The following is a 19,297-nucleotide window of genomic DNA, read 5'->3' on the forward strand; positions in this document are numbered from 1 at the left end:
GTTTGCACGTGCCTTACCCCTTCTCCAGGGGAACTTTCCCATGGATGTAGTCCCTGTGTCGGTGCCTCTTCTATTCAGAATAAGCCAGCTGGGTTTAGGCTGATATAAGCCATGCTGATTTCACTCAAGCAGGTGTGTATGTCTGAGATTCAGGAGAGGTAGTGAGGAATTACAACTTCAGATTCCTTAATTTGTGGTTTGAATGGTCAGTGCTTTAAACCTGTCAGGTGGCACAAAGGAAGCCAACCATTTTCACCAAGGAATTTCAGCTTAGTTGTATAAATACATATACTTTTCTGGCATCTGTCAGATTGGCTAACTTTGAACCTATCATTGAACTGTTTCTTAATTTGTAGAGAGAGATGCTTATCGAAAATGTCTTGGGTTATTCTTATTTGCAGGTTTAATTTGTGAAGCGTGGTGGTCAGAGGTAGATGAAGTAAAAGCAAACATCCCATAACCAGTGTGCACTATCCTGCCTGGGGCCTTGGGGTTGGTCTGTAGGAAAGGAGAGGCTTGGAACTTTGAGCAGGTGATGTGCACGTTGCCCAGTGACATGGGACTGGATCCAGGACTGGATCCATGTACTGAACACAGGCAGATGTCCTTCACTGGTGCCATGGGACAGCAGGCAGTGCCACCCCTGTGTTTGGAAAGGATTTGTGCTATTTGGGTGGCAGGCTTTGTGTAGAAGAAAGTAACTTCCAGAAATAGGAAAGTGTAGGGAAAGTGATAAATTGTGTTTAAGGTTTTCTGTCAAAATATTTTTTCGATGAACGGTGACATTTGAATCAACACGTGAAAGTGTTGTTTTCTGCTGGAGATGTTTATAAATTTGCAAAGCCAAAATAACTTATCTCGAAAGCTTATGAACTGCTTTGAGCTTTAATTGTCATTGAGGAGGCAGAACATGTTAGTGAGAAATTAAAATAAGCAAACAAAAGCCAACACCAACACTCAGTTTTCTGAGGGGGAAAAATTAACAGGGTTTTTAAAACAGGCTCAGTTGCACTTGGGAGTGGGGGCAGAGGAGCTGAAGCTTTTGTTGCCTCTGCTTCATCAGCTGAGGTGAAGTACCACATCTGTGTAGTGACTTTTGATTTCAGTTTTTCATTTTCTGCTTTCCTTCCTACTTGCATCTCAAGTGCTGAAGAGGAAATTAAACCATGAGATTGAAGTAATAACTGAACAACACTGCTTTTGTACAGGAGAGACTATATGACCATAGGGAAAAGAACCTTAATTGAAGCGAGGCTGTTTCTAGATTTCTCTGTGATACCTATGATGAGTCTTTCATTTTTCACATTTTGTTTTACTCTCTGTTATTCTTTTGTGGCAGCAGGTTAATTGCTAGCCTGTCGGTAGAAAAATACCTCACCTGTCAGGAAGCTGGTGGTAGGGGAATAAGGCTGCACTAAAAATAAAGGAAAGCTCAGAGTACTGCTTCATATCTATACAGTAGCTGATTCCACTGAAATTACAGAAATTTTGGAAGCATTTAAGGAGAAACTGACCTCAGAATTGATATCTTCATTGCATGCTGGATGAGTTAAGATCATGGAAGTACTCACAGACATGTTTAGTTGTGTGCATGTGGGTAGTCCCTTTGGGGCCAGTAAGGCTATCTATAAATAAATTAAATTTGCTTAATTCCTTCAACAATTCTTAATACCTTTGTTTCCTAATTGTTTGATTAACATTGCTTTTTATGTTGCAGTTTGGGACTGTATAATAGAGATGTTTAGAGTAAGCAAACATTTTGAACTTAGTGGTTGTTCATAAACTTTGTGCATAAGGCAGCATTGAGTGTAAAGGATTTTGCTCCACAGACTGAGTTAGGAGATAAAAAAGGTGTGTTTTACCCCAGTTTTAAAGAAATGCAAGCTCTGTTGACCTCAAGGTATAACTGTGTATAAAAGAAACAGAGAAAGATGCTGCCAATGTGTAGGTAAATCAATACTAGAACTGTGTGTGACTGTGATGTGGGAACAGTTCTGCAGGCAGAGGCTTTGCATCCTGCCAGCAGAGATCCAGACACCTCATAAACTGCTCACAGTGTTCACTGTGGCCAGATAAGAATTTGACACCCTCAAACAACATCTTTCCTTATGTGGGGTTGGAATCATATTTCCAGTCAATCAAGTGCAGATGTGGCTGTACTAGTGGGAATCTCTGGGAATGCCCCACAAGCAGTATCTGCTGCTTTGGGTGTATTTGCTTGGCTCTGGGGAACGTGAAAGAATCTGTGACCTTGTTCCTCTGTAAGATCATGCTCTTTGAAGGGACAAAGTTATAATGAGTTGATTATAGATGATAGGTTGTTCTGTGCTCGTGCTTGCCCCTCGCTGAGTGTTTCCCATACAGTGGTTCATGTTTTGCTACCATTGCATATTCTTGAAAAAAGCTTTTAACACCGGCGGTGAAAAATGATTGGTGTGTCAGTGTTTTTATCATCAGAGGATGAGTTTAGTTCTGTGTCTTTGAAGATTTCAAGGAATGCCTCAGAAAAGAAATAGTTGGAAATTTTAAAGGCATTGCCATTTCTTGGTCTCAGAGCCAGTTTTTATTCCTTATTAATTCCTGAGAATGATGATGATGATGATGTTCAAACTCTGGGGCTGAACTCCGAGCTAACACTTCTCTCTTCCCATGTGTGGAAACAAATGTCCTGTTCCTGGAGTCCTAAATGTTTTGGGAAATGCCATTTGTAACAGATGTCTGGGCCAGTTGCAGAGCAATGGCTGTAGAGATGTCTAATGCTTCTTGGTAGTTGTAGCCCTTGTGCTCAGCAGAGCACACGAGGTTCAGTGTTCCCTGCAGGGCTGGGTCACTACACACAGCCCAGCTGTACAGCATGAGACGTGTGGAGGGGTCTGGGCTGTATTTGCTACTCAGCAACTGAAAAGCCTTCCAGATCTGTCAGTTTTGGGGGAAAAAATCTGGACAAACCTGAAACTGTTACATTCAGACTTGTAAGGAGGAGGAAATGTGTGGAGGAAGGTGGAGGATTGATAACTCCAGCATCTGATCTCAGTGATCTTCGGATCGGACACTTCAAACCAATTATTCTTTCTAATATACAAATATGTATTAAGCAACTGGTCTGTCCATAGGAAAATGAGAATGAGAATGTTACCCACTGACCTGACAGGCAAGATTTAAACTGCTACTCCAGGAATGCCTCTCTGCAAAGTGGGTCCTGACAGAAGGGAGACAACGTCATGGTGGGAAGCAGCTAGAAAGGCATAGAGAAAGAAAAGCAGAATATTACCATGCTCTCCTGGACACCCTACTTCTCCCTGTCCTGGGACATGCACAGGCTTAATGTCCTTGATTTTCCTGAAAACGGTTAAAACTGGTCAGTAGTTAAGACTGTGAAGGTTCTGTGCAGTCTGTATGCTGGCAAGTGTGTTACCTGTGTAGGCTGATGGCCAGGTAAAGCCACAGCAGTAATTAGTATTGTAGAGTAAGATTTTTTTAATGTATAAATTCCACATAGTATTAATAAGCTAAAAATCAATTAAAACCTTTATCTGCAGAAGCTGTTTAGCAGGCAGCTGTATTGGTTTATTATGTACAACACTAAGATTTGGAAACTTTTTTTTCCCCCAGAGGTAGCTGTAGAATGGACAGAATTCCATGAGTTTACATCTTTGTCTTGGCTGTAACTGTGCTGCCCTTCCCTCTTACATTGTCAGACATGTGGGACTGACACAAGATTTTTAGCCAGAAGTAGTATTTTTGTCTCTGTTCAATAGATTGCAGAAGATCTATTAAATGCTGCTCATTAATGGTAAAAAATTATAATGTTGATATAAATTAAGTTTTAATATTTCCTTGCATCTCCAAGACCTTTATTTCAATGTCTTTGCGTGATATAGTTATTTTATGTGCTGATCAGAGTATTCCAAAGTCCTTTCTAAAGCCAGTGTACATTTAAAAGATAGCCTGGTGAATTACTTTTATATTTTAAAGTTTCATATAAAATGTTTAATCTCCACGCAGTGGATTTCACCTTGTTTGTAGGTGTACAGCTGAGCTGGGTAAGCAGCAGACTGGGTAAGCAGCATGAATTTCACACTTTCTATTGCATTTATGACTTCCGTGTTGTTCAGTGGCTAAACACAAAGGAATGTGAAATGACAAATTTAGGCCTGAATGTTTCAAGAAAAAGTGAGAAGGGAATGGTGGTAAGATATTTTTGTTGTGTTAGGAAGGGACTTGAGGAGGTCGTCTGGCTGCAGGAAGAATCACCTGGAGGGGTAGGGATTAGCAGGGTTAAAAAAGCTGTTCCAAAATTTGATTGCAGCAGAGATGAAAGACAGTCTGTGGCATAAAGAGATAGGGAGTCAGAGTGGGAAAGAGCATGATGAATGGTCTGGAAGAGTGGAGGGGATTAATTCATTGAGGCTGAAGGAGCAAATCCATGGAGGATGCTGAAGATGTGAGAGGGATGATCTATTGCAATTTACTTTTGTCATTAATCTGTGGACGAAGTGATTGATTGAGGGAGACCCCTGGAACCATGCAGTGGAGCATTTCACCAGGGGACAGATTTCAATACTCTCAGATGGAGAAGGACTTTACCCCCTGAGCTGCCCACTGAAAGGAATGCAATGGGTTTTGTAGCAAGGAAATCAGTCTGTAATGAATTTTAACTTTGGTTTGTCGGGTTAGTTGAAATGCGAAGCAAGTCCCAGATTCTTCCAGTGCTCTGGGCTGGGATGTATCCCAGCCTCTCAGGAAGTGGGAAGGTTTTTTTAAGTTATATTTGTCACTTACATGCAAACTTCGAGGATCTCAGTGGTAACTCTTGCCCAGAAGTGTTAATAAGCACTGTTTCCAGAGATACTACAGCTTTCTGAGCCTGGGGCTGTTAGGGAGTTTTGCTATTTGAACTTTGCACAAATAAGTGTAGCTAAAACAACCCACTGCTTATCCCTGTGATAGGGACAGACTTGATAGGTGCCACTGCTGTATTTGATTAAGGTCCAAATATTACTTGCTACCCTAATTGCTTCAGTTAGCTAAGACTGGATCTGGTTTATGTAGATTTAAATTTCAATGTGCAAGTTGTCTCATACTCACAGCACAGATTTACAGTTAAAGTTCAACGTGGATTATATAGAGGTGGGGAACATAATGACCAACATTTCTGGGGTCCGCTCTTGATTACTTGAACAATGTAAACACTGTTTAAATATATGGCTGTAGTTAAGAATAGAAATTAAAATCTTAGTTTAGGCATAAGTTGCTACTTAAGCCCACCACAGCCTGTCCCTGCAGATAGGAATAGCACCATTTGAGAAAAGGAGCAGAAAGGCAAATGAATCCATATGCTTAAACACAAAGTTCAGGAGGTTATTCGAGCAGAAGAAATAGCTGTCAGAAACTGGAAATCCAACACTAGGGAATCCTGGAGACAGGGGCACAGTCTGGAGTGGGCACTGTGAAAAGGAAACCCATGGGCCAGAAATGGAATTTGAAGAGCAAAGAGTCAAAGACATAAAAACAAATAACAAGAAATTCTTGGGGTATATTAAAGACAGGGAAGGCTGTGAGAGATTGGGCAGGTCCCCTGGGCATGTTACTCTATACCCTGGGGCTGTCAACTGCAGATCTTCATCCAGCTGATGGTAACTACTCCATACTATCACACCTCAGACTGGATCCATCTCTGCTTCTTCCTGTAGGGCAGTTCCTTCATGTCCCAGAAGTCCATGCCATCCCATCCCATCCCAGTTTAACCACAAGATCCAGAAATAATTTCTGAATGTTCCCTGGATATTTCTGTGATATTTAAGCAGCTTTCAGCAAACTCAAATGTCAGATTGTGAGGACCAGTGAGTATACACTTTTGCATTCCTCCAGGGCCCACTGTAATATCAGGCCTAGGAAGATGTAGATGGATGTTTGTCTTGACCAGCATGACAGACTGCTTGGCTTTTGCTTGGTATCTGTGTGGTGTGATCACGATTGGGAAATGAATTTGCAGAGACTGAACATTATATTTATAATGTTCCCGAACCTGCTTTAAGAACCAGCATTGCCTAAAGTATATTAAACAAATTAAAATTTCATAGTGCTTGTAAGTACTGATTTAATCTGCTCAGAATCAGTTCAAGGGCTTCCTTCGCTGCGCTGAGCCCTCTGCTTCCTTCAATATGTTGAAATTCCCCAAGCTGCAGACCTCTCACACCTTTTCTTTGAAGAACAGATTGAAAACCAGTCCTCAAGGTCATGTCCTCTGAATTTGGAAACCCCTTCACCTGATACCACTTTTATTTTATTTTTATTTTATTGTTATTTTAATGGTTTGTGCCTCTTGCCCTGGGTGTGTTTGCTAAATTACCGTTGGGTGTGTTGTCTCTGGCTGTGCCTCACTGAATTACAGTGCAGGCTTTTCAGCATCAGTGAGTTTCCATTTCAGGGATGCTTTGACAGTCTCTTGGGTTGGGAAACTCTTGGTTCTTACAGAGCTTCGCTACATTAGGATGGAGGGGAAAAAAGCATGATATTTCTACAAGATGGGCTGATTTTTGGTCAGGGCACACTATTGGCTCCAAGCTGTGCCAGGCAAGGTTTAGACTGGGCATCGGGAACAGTTTCCTTACTAGGAGGGTGGTCAGACCCTGGAACAGGCCTCCTCGAGGCAGGGAATGATGCCCCAAGCCTGCCAGTGCTTGAGGCATTTGGACAATGCCCTTACCAAGATGGTTCAATCTGATCAGCCCTGAACTGATCAGGCAGTCAGACGAGATGTGGTTATTGCAGCTCCCTTCCAGCTGAAAGGGTCTCTTCTATTCACAGGGAGCTGGTTCATAACATTTCCCAGAACTAGATTAATCAAGTCAACTTCCCCCCCCCCTCCAATCTTATGAGGAGTTTCATTATACAAGATCGATCTGAAAGACAAGAGAAAACTCTTCCACAATTTGACCTTTGTGGAACAAGAAGGCAGGAGATTTGTCAAAAGGAGCTGAGATGGCCTTGCAGAATTCAAATGATTTTGTGAAGTTTAAGGCCCTGTTTCACAAATCCGCTTTCTTGGCAGGAAACCTGAGTGAGCACTGAAGTTCTGCAGGGATTTTGTGGATCAAGAACAGTGCTGCACAACTAAGATAAACCTCATGTATGCCCAAATGCTTTTTTGAACTGGGTCAGAAATGCAGAAATGTGGCTTTTCTTCAGGGCTCAGAATTTCTTCTGTGTTATCTGTTACCCTCTCATTTGCAGTCCACCAGTCATTTTCCTGCTTGGGTTGGGTGGTGGTTCTGTTCCTCTCTCGGTTTCTTTCAGTGCTTCTGAAGGGCTTGATCCCATTACAGGGTTATACAGATAAAGTTTCGTGCCAAAGGGTCTTTCTTAAAAGAAGCAGTCAGTTCTAGGGCTTCAAAGAGTAGAACTTACACAGTGGGAGGTGTCTATTATAATAAATTTAAAGAGACAGAAAAAGTGGAGAATTTACTTGCTTATGAAAACGACTGAATCTTGAACTTTCTCCTGAAACAAACCCAACAAAATTGCTGTCAGAACATTTCATAGAGATTCTCCCCCCACCCTCCCCTGTTTAAAACCTCATGTTTACTTTTGTGTTCTGACTGGGCTAGAAATGTAATACCTAAATGGTTAGGATACAAAAATTGATTTATTTTTATTGATTTCATGTGACCTTGAAATGAAGATGAGCATTTTAAGAGATAAATTCTTCACAGACTTGGCCTTTCAGTTAAGCGTCTGTTTACTCCCTCAATTATGTTAAGTGTTCTTAATATATATGAATTACACAAATTTAGGACAGCACTCAGTAATTCAACTCAGCTGAGTTTGTAGGATAGGTGAGCAAGTGACCATGGTGTGGAGTTCTCTGTACTTTTACTGTTGAGAATTAAACTTTTTGTCTTCTCAGTGAACAAAAACAACTGACTGGCTTTGGTGTGTTAGAAAAATGTGCTGTTGAAAAGCCAGGACTGTCATGAGACACTCCCTCTTGCCTCAGAAAGACTGGTGGCTTGGCTGGGGCTTGTTAAAGCTCACAATACCATTTCTGTAGATCATGGTTTTGGTGCTGTAGTTCTGAATATTTGTTTGATGAACTTCCTCTAAAGCTCCCTGGAAAGGGGGGCCCTGAACTGGAATTCAGGAGAGCACTGCATTGTATTGCTGCAGTCAGTCTCAGTGTGCTCGTTTGTGTTGGAATTCTGGCGGAGCAGAATGGCTAATTTACTTTCATTATAGCTTGATTTATCTGCAACTTTTATTTTTCATTAAGTTGCCGAGTAAAGGTTGCACAAATTTTAACAGAACTATAAAAGCTGCATGTATATGAGAGGATTTAACAACTGCATGTTAAAACTTCAGTGACAGATGTGATGGATGCTTTGACCCTCAGTTCCAAGTATAATATTTCTACAGTTGAGTTCCCATCACTAATGACCCACGTAATTTAACCAAAAAAATGTAAGTATATGTTGTAATTTTTGAAATACCCCTAAATAGAGAAAGTAATACAATGATAACACAACATGAGAAAGTAGGAGAAGAAAGCTAATGCATTCCCACAAAAATCTGCTCCTAGCTCTGTTGCAATGCATCCATGGGTCCTGAGGGAACTGGCACATGTAGTGGCTAAGCCAGTATCCATCATATTGGAGAAGTCGTGGCAGTCTGGTTGAAGTTCCCACTGACTGGAAAAGGAGAAACACAACCCCCATTTTTAGAAAGGAAAAAAAGGAAGAGCCAAGGAACTACAGGCCAGTCAGTCTCACCTCCAACTCAGGGGATGGATAAGCAAGATGGGGTTGCAACTATTCAACTTTATGAATGTAAGCAAATTCTGGGGTCTTGTCAACGCTGCTCATCTCAGAAGGTGTCTGGACATGTGTGGGAATGTTGAACCACAGTGTCACAGGGACTTAATTTTGATCAAGGACTGTGCAACTTCCTGCACATAAGAAATTTCATTGCTTTGGCCTTTGGTCTTCACTGGTGCACCAGAGGCTCGTCCTGTGAAATCTCCGTAATCAACATGATTGGAAAAAACTTACCTTTGCGTATTTTCTAAGGAAGGAATTTCAGGAGAAAAGGAGGTGTTTTGATTTATTAGTGCTGACGGGTTTTTATGTGCTTTCCCTTAGGAATAACTAGAGCTATTTCTCCACAGACATCTGGATAGCTCTCAAATCACCAACATGTGTTCTTCTGCCAGTGCTGACCCATGTGTTGAACACATGCCAGTCACTTTATTTGAAGGAATTTGGGGATAAATTGAGGAGAAACTCTTCACTGTAAAAACATATGTGTTCTATTTTTATAGGATTATTTAAATTATTGATCCCCCTTTAATTTTTTCCATTGATTGAGGCTTTGCAAGCATGTGAAATTTTAAAAAACAACACCTGGAATATTTTCCTAAATTTCCAGTGATTTCTGTTCGGTCTCCATTGAAGTCAGTCATGAAAGTCTTTTCCACTATTTTTCTTCAGTAGGCTTAGTGGAATTCTTTGTTCTGACTGGAACGAAAGTCCACGAACAAGGTCAGATTCTTCAAGCAAACACATCCTTTCAATTACCTTACACTGTTAGGATATCAAATATGTCTGCAAAATAATCTGCGAGAGGACACAGCCAAAAATAGATGCTGCAGGAAAGGTTTTTGTTTTTTAAGCATTGCTTGCCCGTGTCTTTTCTCTGAGGCCAGTTCCTCTGCCTCTGATCTCAGATGACTGTGTCTCCTCTGTGCACTGTGGAGGAGTCCTGGTGATCACACATGGACCTCAGTGCCTGCAGCTGCTCTGTGGAGCAGTGCCAGGAGTGTTTTCAGCTCAGATTTGGGTGAGGATACTGCATCTGTCACTAGTTTTTGGTAATAGGAATTGTCCAAGGGTCTGAAACATGCAAAAGCCACCGAGTTAAATTATTTGCAGAAGATAGCTGGTATGAAAGGCAGTCTCTGCACCAGTCTTAGCTACGGTACTTTCATGTGTTCCTTTGTTTTGTTAAGGCTTCCCTATGTGTTAGGAAGCAGGCTGGTCAGGCTAATACTGGGAAAGGAAGTTGATGCTGCTGTGGAACACACAGGATTGCATTACTGCTGCTACTTTCTACAAAAGATCATTTTCTATGTCTTGAAGTGGTTGAGACGTAGAGATTTAATCTAGATTTTTAAAATGCTTTCTTTTTTAGTCTTATTTGTGACCTGAGCTCTTTAATGGACCTTGGGCATAATTTCTTGTATTTCTCTGTTAGTACCTAAACAAAAGAAGAAAAAAACCATCTTGAAAAACAAATCATCTCCCTCCTGTATTTCATCTTTGTTAAGCTAATCCTTTCTCTTGTAGCTATCTTTCTCTTAGATTTTTAGAAACAGGTCATAATAGACCACCTAACTATTTCAGCTGGAAATCATGAAGTAGTTCATGACCTTATGAAACAAACGTATTAGTTTTCCTACTGCCAGTTGAACTTCTTAATCAGAGGGTCGAGAAAATTCTCTCTAGAGACTCCTGTCTGGTTGCTTTTCTATTAATGAAAAGATTCCCAGAAGAATGAAAAGACTTTTTTACGTCTTCCTGCTTTCTCCTGATTAACTCAAGCAAGAAAATTTTGGTTCTTATTTCTTAACTAGTGCAAGTCTTGTGCTGTTTTGTACTTCCCTTTCTCGATAGTGTTTGATACATAAGAGATAAAAACAAACACCTCAATTTCTTCTATGGCTCTCAAAGTTATTGGCGACTTTGCAGTGTGTTTCTGCCAGGAAACATGAACATGCAGTGCAGCAACGTACCAGAGACAGGTTTTAGAGAGTGTTCTGTACTCTGGCCACAGCTGGGTTCTAAAGAAAGGTTTTGTATTTGATCCTTCTCCGTAGGTAACATCCCAGTGCTCGGTGCCTCGGGCATCATCGGTGCCACTGTGCGAGTCAAGCAACAGAGAGCAGTCTGTAGTGCTTCTGGCAGGCCTGGCTGGCCTGTTCTCTGAGCCCAGTTGTGCCAACGTGCAGCGTGTTTGAGCTCCGAGAGACCACCAGCGTTAAGTGCCCTCTCCTTCTCTAGCGGTGGCATCTGTTCCTCTCTGGTATTTGTACCTGGCACTGTGTGTAGTTGGCACAGCTTTTACTTTCTCTGTGGCTTTCATTCACAGCGAAGCTGCAGAAGCAATTTGTGACCTCTTTTTGCCTGTTTATTTTTTGAACAGTGCCTCTCTCTCCTCAAGCAGTGTAAATCAGCAATCTCTCTACATAGCCACATTTCACTTGTACATTAGCTGTGTCCTCACCTATAATCCCATTTTGGATTTTCTGGTATTAGTCCACTTGGCTTGCTCTTCAGTATTTGTATGTGCATGTCCTATACATGTTGTCATTTGAATGTTGTCCTCACCTTTACCTAGGCACAGGATCCAGGTATAAGAGGATTTTTTGCTCCATGCGGGCCCATAGCTTTTGGAGTGCCATGATAAATGATGTGTTGCCTCAGGTGCTCGAGCCAGGCCACACGGCAACTGTGAAAGGGCAGGGATTCTTCCATAAGTCTGGTTTGGTTCTGGAAACTATGCTGTGTCCACTAAATAGCTCATTCCCAAAGTCCTTGTGATTAAAGTAGCTGGGCAAATCCAGAGAGGAGTGATACCCAGTCTGTGGGAAGAGATCACCTGGAAGCCTTAATCCTAGAGATTAGATTTTTAGGCCAACACACCTTTTGGGTCTCACTATGTCTTTGTAACAATACTCAAGTATGTCAAAAAAACCCCACACCCTGCCCCCAGCAAGACCCTTACTTGAAACCAGGGGTTCACCTCATCACCCAGAATTGATTTTTAAGACAATATTGTTCAAGCTGTTGTTTATTTTTGCTGAAAAGCTTGTTTATTTTCTAAGGAAACATGGTGTCTTTTCATTTCACTTGAACACCTTTGCCACAGTACATAGGGTTTTAGACTGAAAAAATAAAACCAGATGCCTTTTTTGATTTTTTTTCCTATGGCAAAAGCTTTGTTCATTAGAATAGTTAGAGCGCACCTGATTTAAGCAACATGGACTGTCCCTGTGGGTCTGTCTTGAACAGAATGTTGACGGTTACAGGGCTGTCATTCAAAGCTGTTTTGCAAGTGCTTTGTGCTATAATCCATCCTGGGAATTGTGTGCTCCTTTCTGTAGCTTCCAGTCATCACTCTCCGTGTTAGTGACTGATCAAATCACTGTGATAACATTGTTTCTGCTCCTACTCTAATGGCTGCTAAACCGCTGAAGAACTTCAGTGATGAGCCTGATTACCTACAGATACATCACTCCTGTGGCTTTTTCTTTTGTGTTTCTGTAGATTGTGAGAACTGTTTTTATAAATAATTTGTCCTTGGAAAGCAAATGAAGGGTATAACAATGTTATTGAAGCACAGCTGTAGTTCTTCCTTCAGTTATCTTGGCCCAACTCCTGTTAAAACTGTGAATTGATATTATTAAGTAATGGCTGACAAGTTTGAACTTGGCAGATATGAATGATATGAATCATCTTTTGGAGTTCTGATGGAAGGGGAATGAGACTGATAGCCACAGCTTTTATAACACATCCAGCCACAGTCCTCAGGGCTTTCACTGCTCCTCTGGATCATCTTACCCCAGTGATGGGAGGTGTCCATCAGCCTTCTGCTTCTCAAATATTCCAAAGAACTCCTTGCTTTGTTTATCTATCAGTGGAAGCCTGGTGGTGTCATGAAAGGTAAATGCCACATCTGCTCCCCAGCTTTCTGCTGGCCAGCTTTACTGAACTGGAGTATACAGAAATAATAAACAGCTAAATTTAATTACCAGCTCATTCATTGTATTCACAAGAAAGTTTGAAGGTGAAATATGTAGTGAACAGGTCAAAGTCAAGCCAGCAAACTGTAACTGAGTCTGTGAAGCACAACAGCTTAATTGTTTTCTATGAACTCTTCCATGTAGTGTTTTCTTTAAAAGGAGCTGTTATGGTTTGGGACAGCAGAGTGCAGAGCTGTGTGTTTTTAATCAATAGTTTCGCTGCTTGTTGCAACTTTGTTAAGTAGTGCTGGTTTGTAAATGATAAAGCAAAGGCTGCTAAGTCTGAAAAATGTGTACATTGTGGTTACTACTTCCAGCAATTGGATATATTCCCCAGCACAGTCTACAGAAACCATTTTTTGAGATTTCATGGCAAACTGACCAGAGCAGAACAAAAGAGTATTTATTGCTGGCCCATCCTGTTTTTATTAAGGTATTTCCTAGACTTGCACACCTACTGCCTTTTCCCCTTTGCCTCACCAGCCTCTGAAGTAGGTGAAGATAAGCAGCCTGTTTTAAACTTGATCTTATTTCTGTTTTTGATGCTTCCAGGATCAAACACCAAAATAACCCAAAGTTAATGGTTTCAGTGTTCATTAGTCTCACCAAAATGAGCTGCATATTTCTTCCCCTTCTCTCTGTATGAGATTATATAGTAAAGAAGCTGTTGAAGCCTGAAAAAAGAAATTAGAATAATAATAATAATAAAGTGTCCTGTGTGACTGTGATTGAGCAGAGGGTGTGGGTTTGCTGGCTGGGGCTGCATTCTGAGGGGGTGGCTGTTTCCTGTAGAATTGCATAGCTGTGCCAAGGCTCACAGAGTAGGTTTGTGCATATGAAACAACAAGCAAGACTAAATTTCATACTGAGATAGCAGTTTTCAGATGGTACTTAATGGTGTTGGTTCCTGGTGCTGCTGCAGGAAGTCAGTCTTCCCTGGAAATGGGTTTTCCAAAGTGTTTTGGCTTTGCCCTCATTCCCAAGTAACAGCAGTGGGTCTGCTGCTCTGCCACTCCCATTGCACAGGCTTTCTGCTGTCCAGTGTTACCTGTGGCAAACCACTGTCCCAGCACGGCAGGGAAGGTCAGGTGTTCTTATTCTTCTGGTCTCACTTCTAGAATTTTTTTGAACCCTTACAACTTGTCAGAAGGTTTTTAAAGTTAAAAACAGTCTTGAATTACAATTGGAATTGAGCAGAGGGTTAAAGGATGAAGGTGTTAGCCTGTAAATAACCCTACTGGGTTTCTGGATATGATTTCTGGATCATCAGGGATGTCCACAGCTGTTGGGTATGGACAGAGGAGGCACAGACTTCTTTTCAACTTGAGCAGAAGTTTCTATCAGCATGTAGGTACATACAACATCCAGGGTACATGCTGGGATATTTATCAGATGTTGACATTGTAGGCAAATTCATGAGGAGATTAAGTAAAGACTGTGCCCTAATGCACAGTAATGGAAAGGTGCTTTTTTTCCTGTGTGATTTATGTTCTGAAGGACTGATGAGCTGTAAAGACATCATACCCTCTCCTTGCTGTCAGGGTGAGCAAATGCAAACTGCCTTTCCCCCCCTCTTTCCAAAACTTTGCTTTCTTGCTTCTGAATCTGTTTTGCACTCTGCCTTGATAAGAGCAGCTACAGAAAGTGAGCAGAAACCAAGAGATGCTTCTGCTTGGCCAGATTCTGAACAGGTTTTTCTCTGGCCTAAAATAGTTTTGGGGCAAGCTCCCAACATTTCCTGCAAGTGTTGGTGGTGTGTCAGCTATGATGTGTGGATATCATACTCCCATCAGACTGCTGATAGTTTTATTAACATGTTATTTCTCATCAGTTTCATCAGGAGTGGTTGTGTTTATGTATAGGAAGGCTGCCATTCTAAAGATGGTAAAGGACAGGGAAAAGTAGGGTGTTAATAAAGAGCTTTGGCCCCGCTTTCAACAGAAGGATAAATAAGGAGGATAAGAAGGAAATTTCCAAGCATTGGAAGTTTTGCTACTAGTGAAATACCACAAAGGAAGCTATTGTTCAACAAACTGTATCTTTCATTCATCCGGTAACTCCGTAATAAATGCAAGATGTTGAAGGGAAAGGAGCCAAATATTAGTGTGGTCCTAAGAGACCAAACAAATAATGGAGCTACTTAAATTTCTCATTCTTCTTTTGTGATTACACTCAAACCTAAAGTGTACACAGATGTTATTTCTATATAGATTCTGTATAGATAGTTTTGTGTTGTTGAAACTTTTCAGTACTGTTTGTAATATAATGATTTTTTTTTTTTTTTAAGAAATTTGTGGATTTTTTAAACTTAAGCCCAGCAGGCAGTCAATTATTGCAGAGTGTAAGGAAACATTAATGTAGTGCAGAGCTGCTGCATGATCAGGGTGGTCTTACCTGGTCAGCTCTGTGGGCAAGGTGCCAGCTTTGAGCTGCACCCACAAGTGTGATGACAGTGACAGTGACTTCCCTTTCAGCCAGGCCTGGCATGGTTTGCACTGAGTTTTAGGACTTTGGTCTTTGAAGACATGGAGGTCCAAACGTGAGGTGTGCTCTGTCTGAGCCTCAGCTGCTGTGGGGCAGAAATGGTTGACTGTGCACAAAGGTGTCTGGTGTTTAGGTTGACGTGGTTTGGGGAAAATGGTTTCCATGCTAATGTGCCTGTGTTGGACCTGTAGAAAGAAAAGAATGTGGGTTTGAACAGATTCATAATCCAGCAAGTTAGAAGTTGCTTAACCCTGCCTAATGCTCTCCATCTGAACCCTACAGCTGCTTACAGAACGTGGATCTCAATAGCTTGTGAAGGGCTTGTATGAGGGAGGGAAGCAAATGAGCTTTCTCTGTGCATGGCTATCATATGTCAATCCAGATTTTCCTGGAAAACTTCTATCTGAGTGTGTTCCCTGAGACCACATCTGCTGCCTGCCGTGCACTGCGAGAGAACTGGGGTTTATGAGATGAAGGCAGTCCTGAATGCAGGCTCTGGCACTGCCACCTGTGTGCCAACTCGCCATGCGCTTCACTGGATCTTCTGTTCAGGTCTTTCCTTCAGGTTATGTTGCTGTTTGTCTGGGAGCCTGGCAAAATAATCAGCTCCTTGGAATACACTCAGAAAGATTTTTGTGGCAGAAAGAGCGGCAGAGTCATGTGTGGCAGTTGTGCACCTTTGGTTTTTATTCTAAGGATAAGGTGGCGAGAGAAGAGGTGGTGGCCTGGACAGGAGCTTGGAGAGCCCTTGCATCTGACTGGACTCAAACAGAGGTGACTGCAATTTAAAAGCACAGCAGCTATTCCTGCTGAAGGGAGGTAGCTTAAGTCAGTGAATGCAGTGTTTATGTGATGTAAGGAACAACTCAAAGCTATAGTGCTGCTACTTAAAATCTACTTGTTCTTCCACAAATAGACCTCCAGCTGGTGAAAAAATAGAGGAAATATTTGGAAAATGCTGGTACACCGGTGTTGGGCAGAGTGATACCTAACCTCCTCTATCTTTCTCCCTGTAGCACTATTCTTTAGCAGAAACACTAATATTCTGCAGCTTTTTTGTAACATGCAGTGGCTTAAATCAGGATTAAATCCCACTGAAGTCAGTGGTGTTACACTGGTGCAAAAACTGGTGTGAGATAAGTTAGGAATCCTTTGTGATTTTTGTTGCATCAGGCACATGGAGGTGTAGCTGGTGGCTGGCTGAGGAGAAGGAAAACATCCTCTTGTGTGTCAGGATGGACGTATTTCTGTCAGAAGAGAGCTGGTGCTCCAAACCAAGCTGTGCCACGCTCAGGGTGAATGAACAGGAATGCTGTACATGCACACCGATGTTCTTCCATCTGCGTGTGCCAGACTGAGCATAATGCAATTTTGGGTGTATGTCAGAGGTAGGACCCAGGCTGGAGGCCCAGCAGGAGAGCTGGTTGGCTGCTTGGCCTGGCAGGCTCTCTGTGCTGCTGCTGGAGCAGCAAACCCAGCGTGGCATCTCGTCAGAACTGGGCTCATCTCCAGGAGCTCGTTCCGTAACCCCAGCGGTGCAGTGGGAAGTTTCCAGAGGTGAGCTGTGTTTGCTCAGCTGTGTTTTGAGTTGTCCAGGCACATCAGTGGTGGCATCAAGTGTTTGGTGAGCACATGATAAATGGTTTGAACAAAATTCTCCCCGTGGAAAGTGGTGTTGCCTGACTTTCATTAAATAGTTGTGTGAGTTCAGAATCCGAATCTGACTGTTGTTTCACTTTCCCTGTAGTCTTAAATCAAAACGGATCTTCTGAGGAACATGAGAACAAACCTTATTCTCCATATTCCTATTTATTTTAATAGTAGTGGAAGGCAGAAAAATATGTTAGTCTTCATCAAATGTTGAGTTATTTTGATTAAGACTTATTTCTGCTCAAAATCAATATATTTGCAATTTATTCAATGCTGCTGGGGAGCTCGTGTTGAAGCCAAAGGCAGTGAAAGATGATCAGATTATTCTCTCAATGTGTCTTTAGGCTTAGAAATCGGCTTTTTGTGAGTTCCTAACTGTCTGAAGTTCGCTGTATTTGACTGGACAGATGAGCAGCTGATCTTGTGGACAGTGGTAAATCTTCTTCGGGATTTAGAAACTTCACACAAAGTGCCATACAAGGTGTACTAAAAGCACATAATTAATCACTGTAGCAGCTGCCTGCTCTTTGCAGCCAGAATGCAAACTGTCCATGTTGCCAAGTCATTTGACTGCCTGATGCCCCATTATTTCTAATTTAAAGGTCTAAGAACAGTAATTTGGTCGTCTCAAACATCTCTTAATGCCTTAACAATGAAAAAAGACCTACATATTTCCTTCTGAAACATCACTGACTGCGGTCGGGAGTCATTTTTTGTGTCTCAACAGTGGTGATAAGGAGGCAAACGATACCTCATGGGTGTTTGCGGCACATCTACAATCCCCAGCAATATTTTTGTGCTGTGTTTTTAGTGTTAGGGCACATTCATAAGTGAATTTTGTGCAGTTTTCAGGTAAGGAGAATATTGCCTGCAGTTCTGCCTTTGTGGATGTGGAAGGTAAAGGAACAGCATAGGACTGTTAGCATTGTAGACAATCCCTGCTCCCATAATTTAATGATAAGGGATTGTGTGTAGGGAAGAAACTTAAACCACTGTTTTAAATATTTCTGTTGAGTTCTTAGTGTGATAAAAATTATGTTTAGTTTTCCTCTAGAAATAAAAATACACATAGTGGTCATGTGACAAAGAAAAAACCTTTTAATAGTGTACAGTAGCACAGAACAAACTGCACTACAGTTTGTGCCAAGATTTCCATCATATATCTAATTTTCAGAACTGTTATCAGCTATAAAAGTGCTTCAGACTGAAACTTGGCAAGGTATGTCTCTGCCCAAGAATAAACTGTCATCTTTTTCAACTGAAGTGTATCTGGATTCTTAATTTCTAGGATTTTATAAGCACTTCCAGAGTATTATTTGCTGTAATACCAGTGGGAATGCTGAAGTGATTTTTTCTGGCAGAAGGATGCAGAGTGTGTGTGTGTGCAAACTACTGATGATTTAATATACAATGAGATATGTTGTAATATCTGTTTAGTTAAACCACACTTTGTGGTAAAAGGGATTGTAATGGTTATCATAACAAACGAGTTGCCCAGGGAGATGTCACAGAGGAAGGCACCGAGCAGGCTCTGCTGCAGAACTTTGCCAGCATGTGCTAATCTTGACTTACATTATTGTGTCTGCTCCTTTGTTGGGCTGATCTGTGAGTGACTTGGGTTTGTGCTGCCGTGCAGTGAATCACATGGTGATGTTCATATGAATGTAGAGTAGGATTAGACCAAAAACCCATTATCTGGCCAGTCCTCAGGAGGTATGAAGTGACAGGTCTCCTGCCTTCGCTGGAACTACTTGCCACCCAGAGGAGTGCAAGAATGATTTATGTCAGAAGCTTTTTGTTGGAGAGCTTCCAAAGAAAGCAGTGGGAATGGTGTGGATTGCTGTCTTCTGTGTCATTAAAAACAATCTGGGGAACTGATCCCTTCCTTGCCCCGTCCATGGATTCTAGCACCCCAGTCAGTGGTTTGAGTGCATAATATTTGCCATCTGCATTTTGAAATGTGTTAACCGTGGAACTTCTTAAGCATTATTTTTTCTTCACTTTTGAAAATGGTGTGGTTAAAGGAGAGGACATTTTCCTGGACTTCATTATTTCTTTTTTGGTTTTGGGTCACAGCAGACTTGATGTCAAGTCCTGCCCAACCACTGGCTGGTTTCTGGACCTTGCCAATGTTAACAGGGAGAGAATTTATTCACACAGTGTTTTTCCTTCATCCTGGAGCTGTACTTTGCAAGAATTGCCTCTCAAGCCACCTACTCACAGAACTGTGAAACAAAATCTTCACCTTCTTTTTGTATTCATTTATGTTGCAATCTCTCATTGAGCCGGAGGGATGTTTTGGAAATGTACCCAGTTGAATGCCCAAATGCAGTGTCAGTTCCAAAAGCCACCTTACACAGCCTGTGC

The 19,297-nt window shown here is 41.6% G+C and overlaps 1 protein-coding gene across 2 annotated transcripts in view; it reads left to right on the forward strand.

The window, feature by feature from the left end:
• LOC126636261 (glypican-5-like) overlaps positions 1-19,297 on the forward strand; it is a 340,020-nt gene that overhangs the window by 54,106 nt on the left and 266,617 nt on the right. The gene's annotated exons all lie outside the window — the stretch shown is intronic.

The sequence above is a fragment of the Myiozetetes cayanensis genome, unplaced genomic scaffold, assembly GCF_022539395.1.
Source record: "Myiozetetes cayanensis isolate MyiCay16 unplaced genomic scaffold, myiCay2020 scf13, whole genome shotgun sequence".
Taxonomy (NCBI): domain Eukaryota; kingdom Metazoa; phylum Chordata; class Aves; order Passeriformes; family Tyrannidae; genus Myiozetetes; species Myiozetetes cayanensis.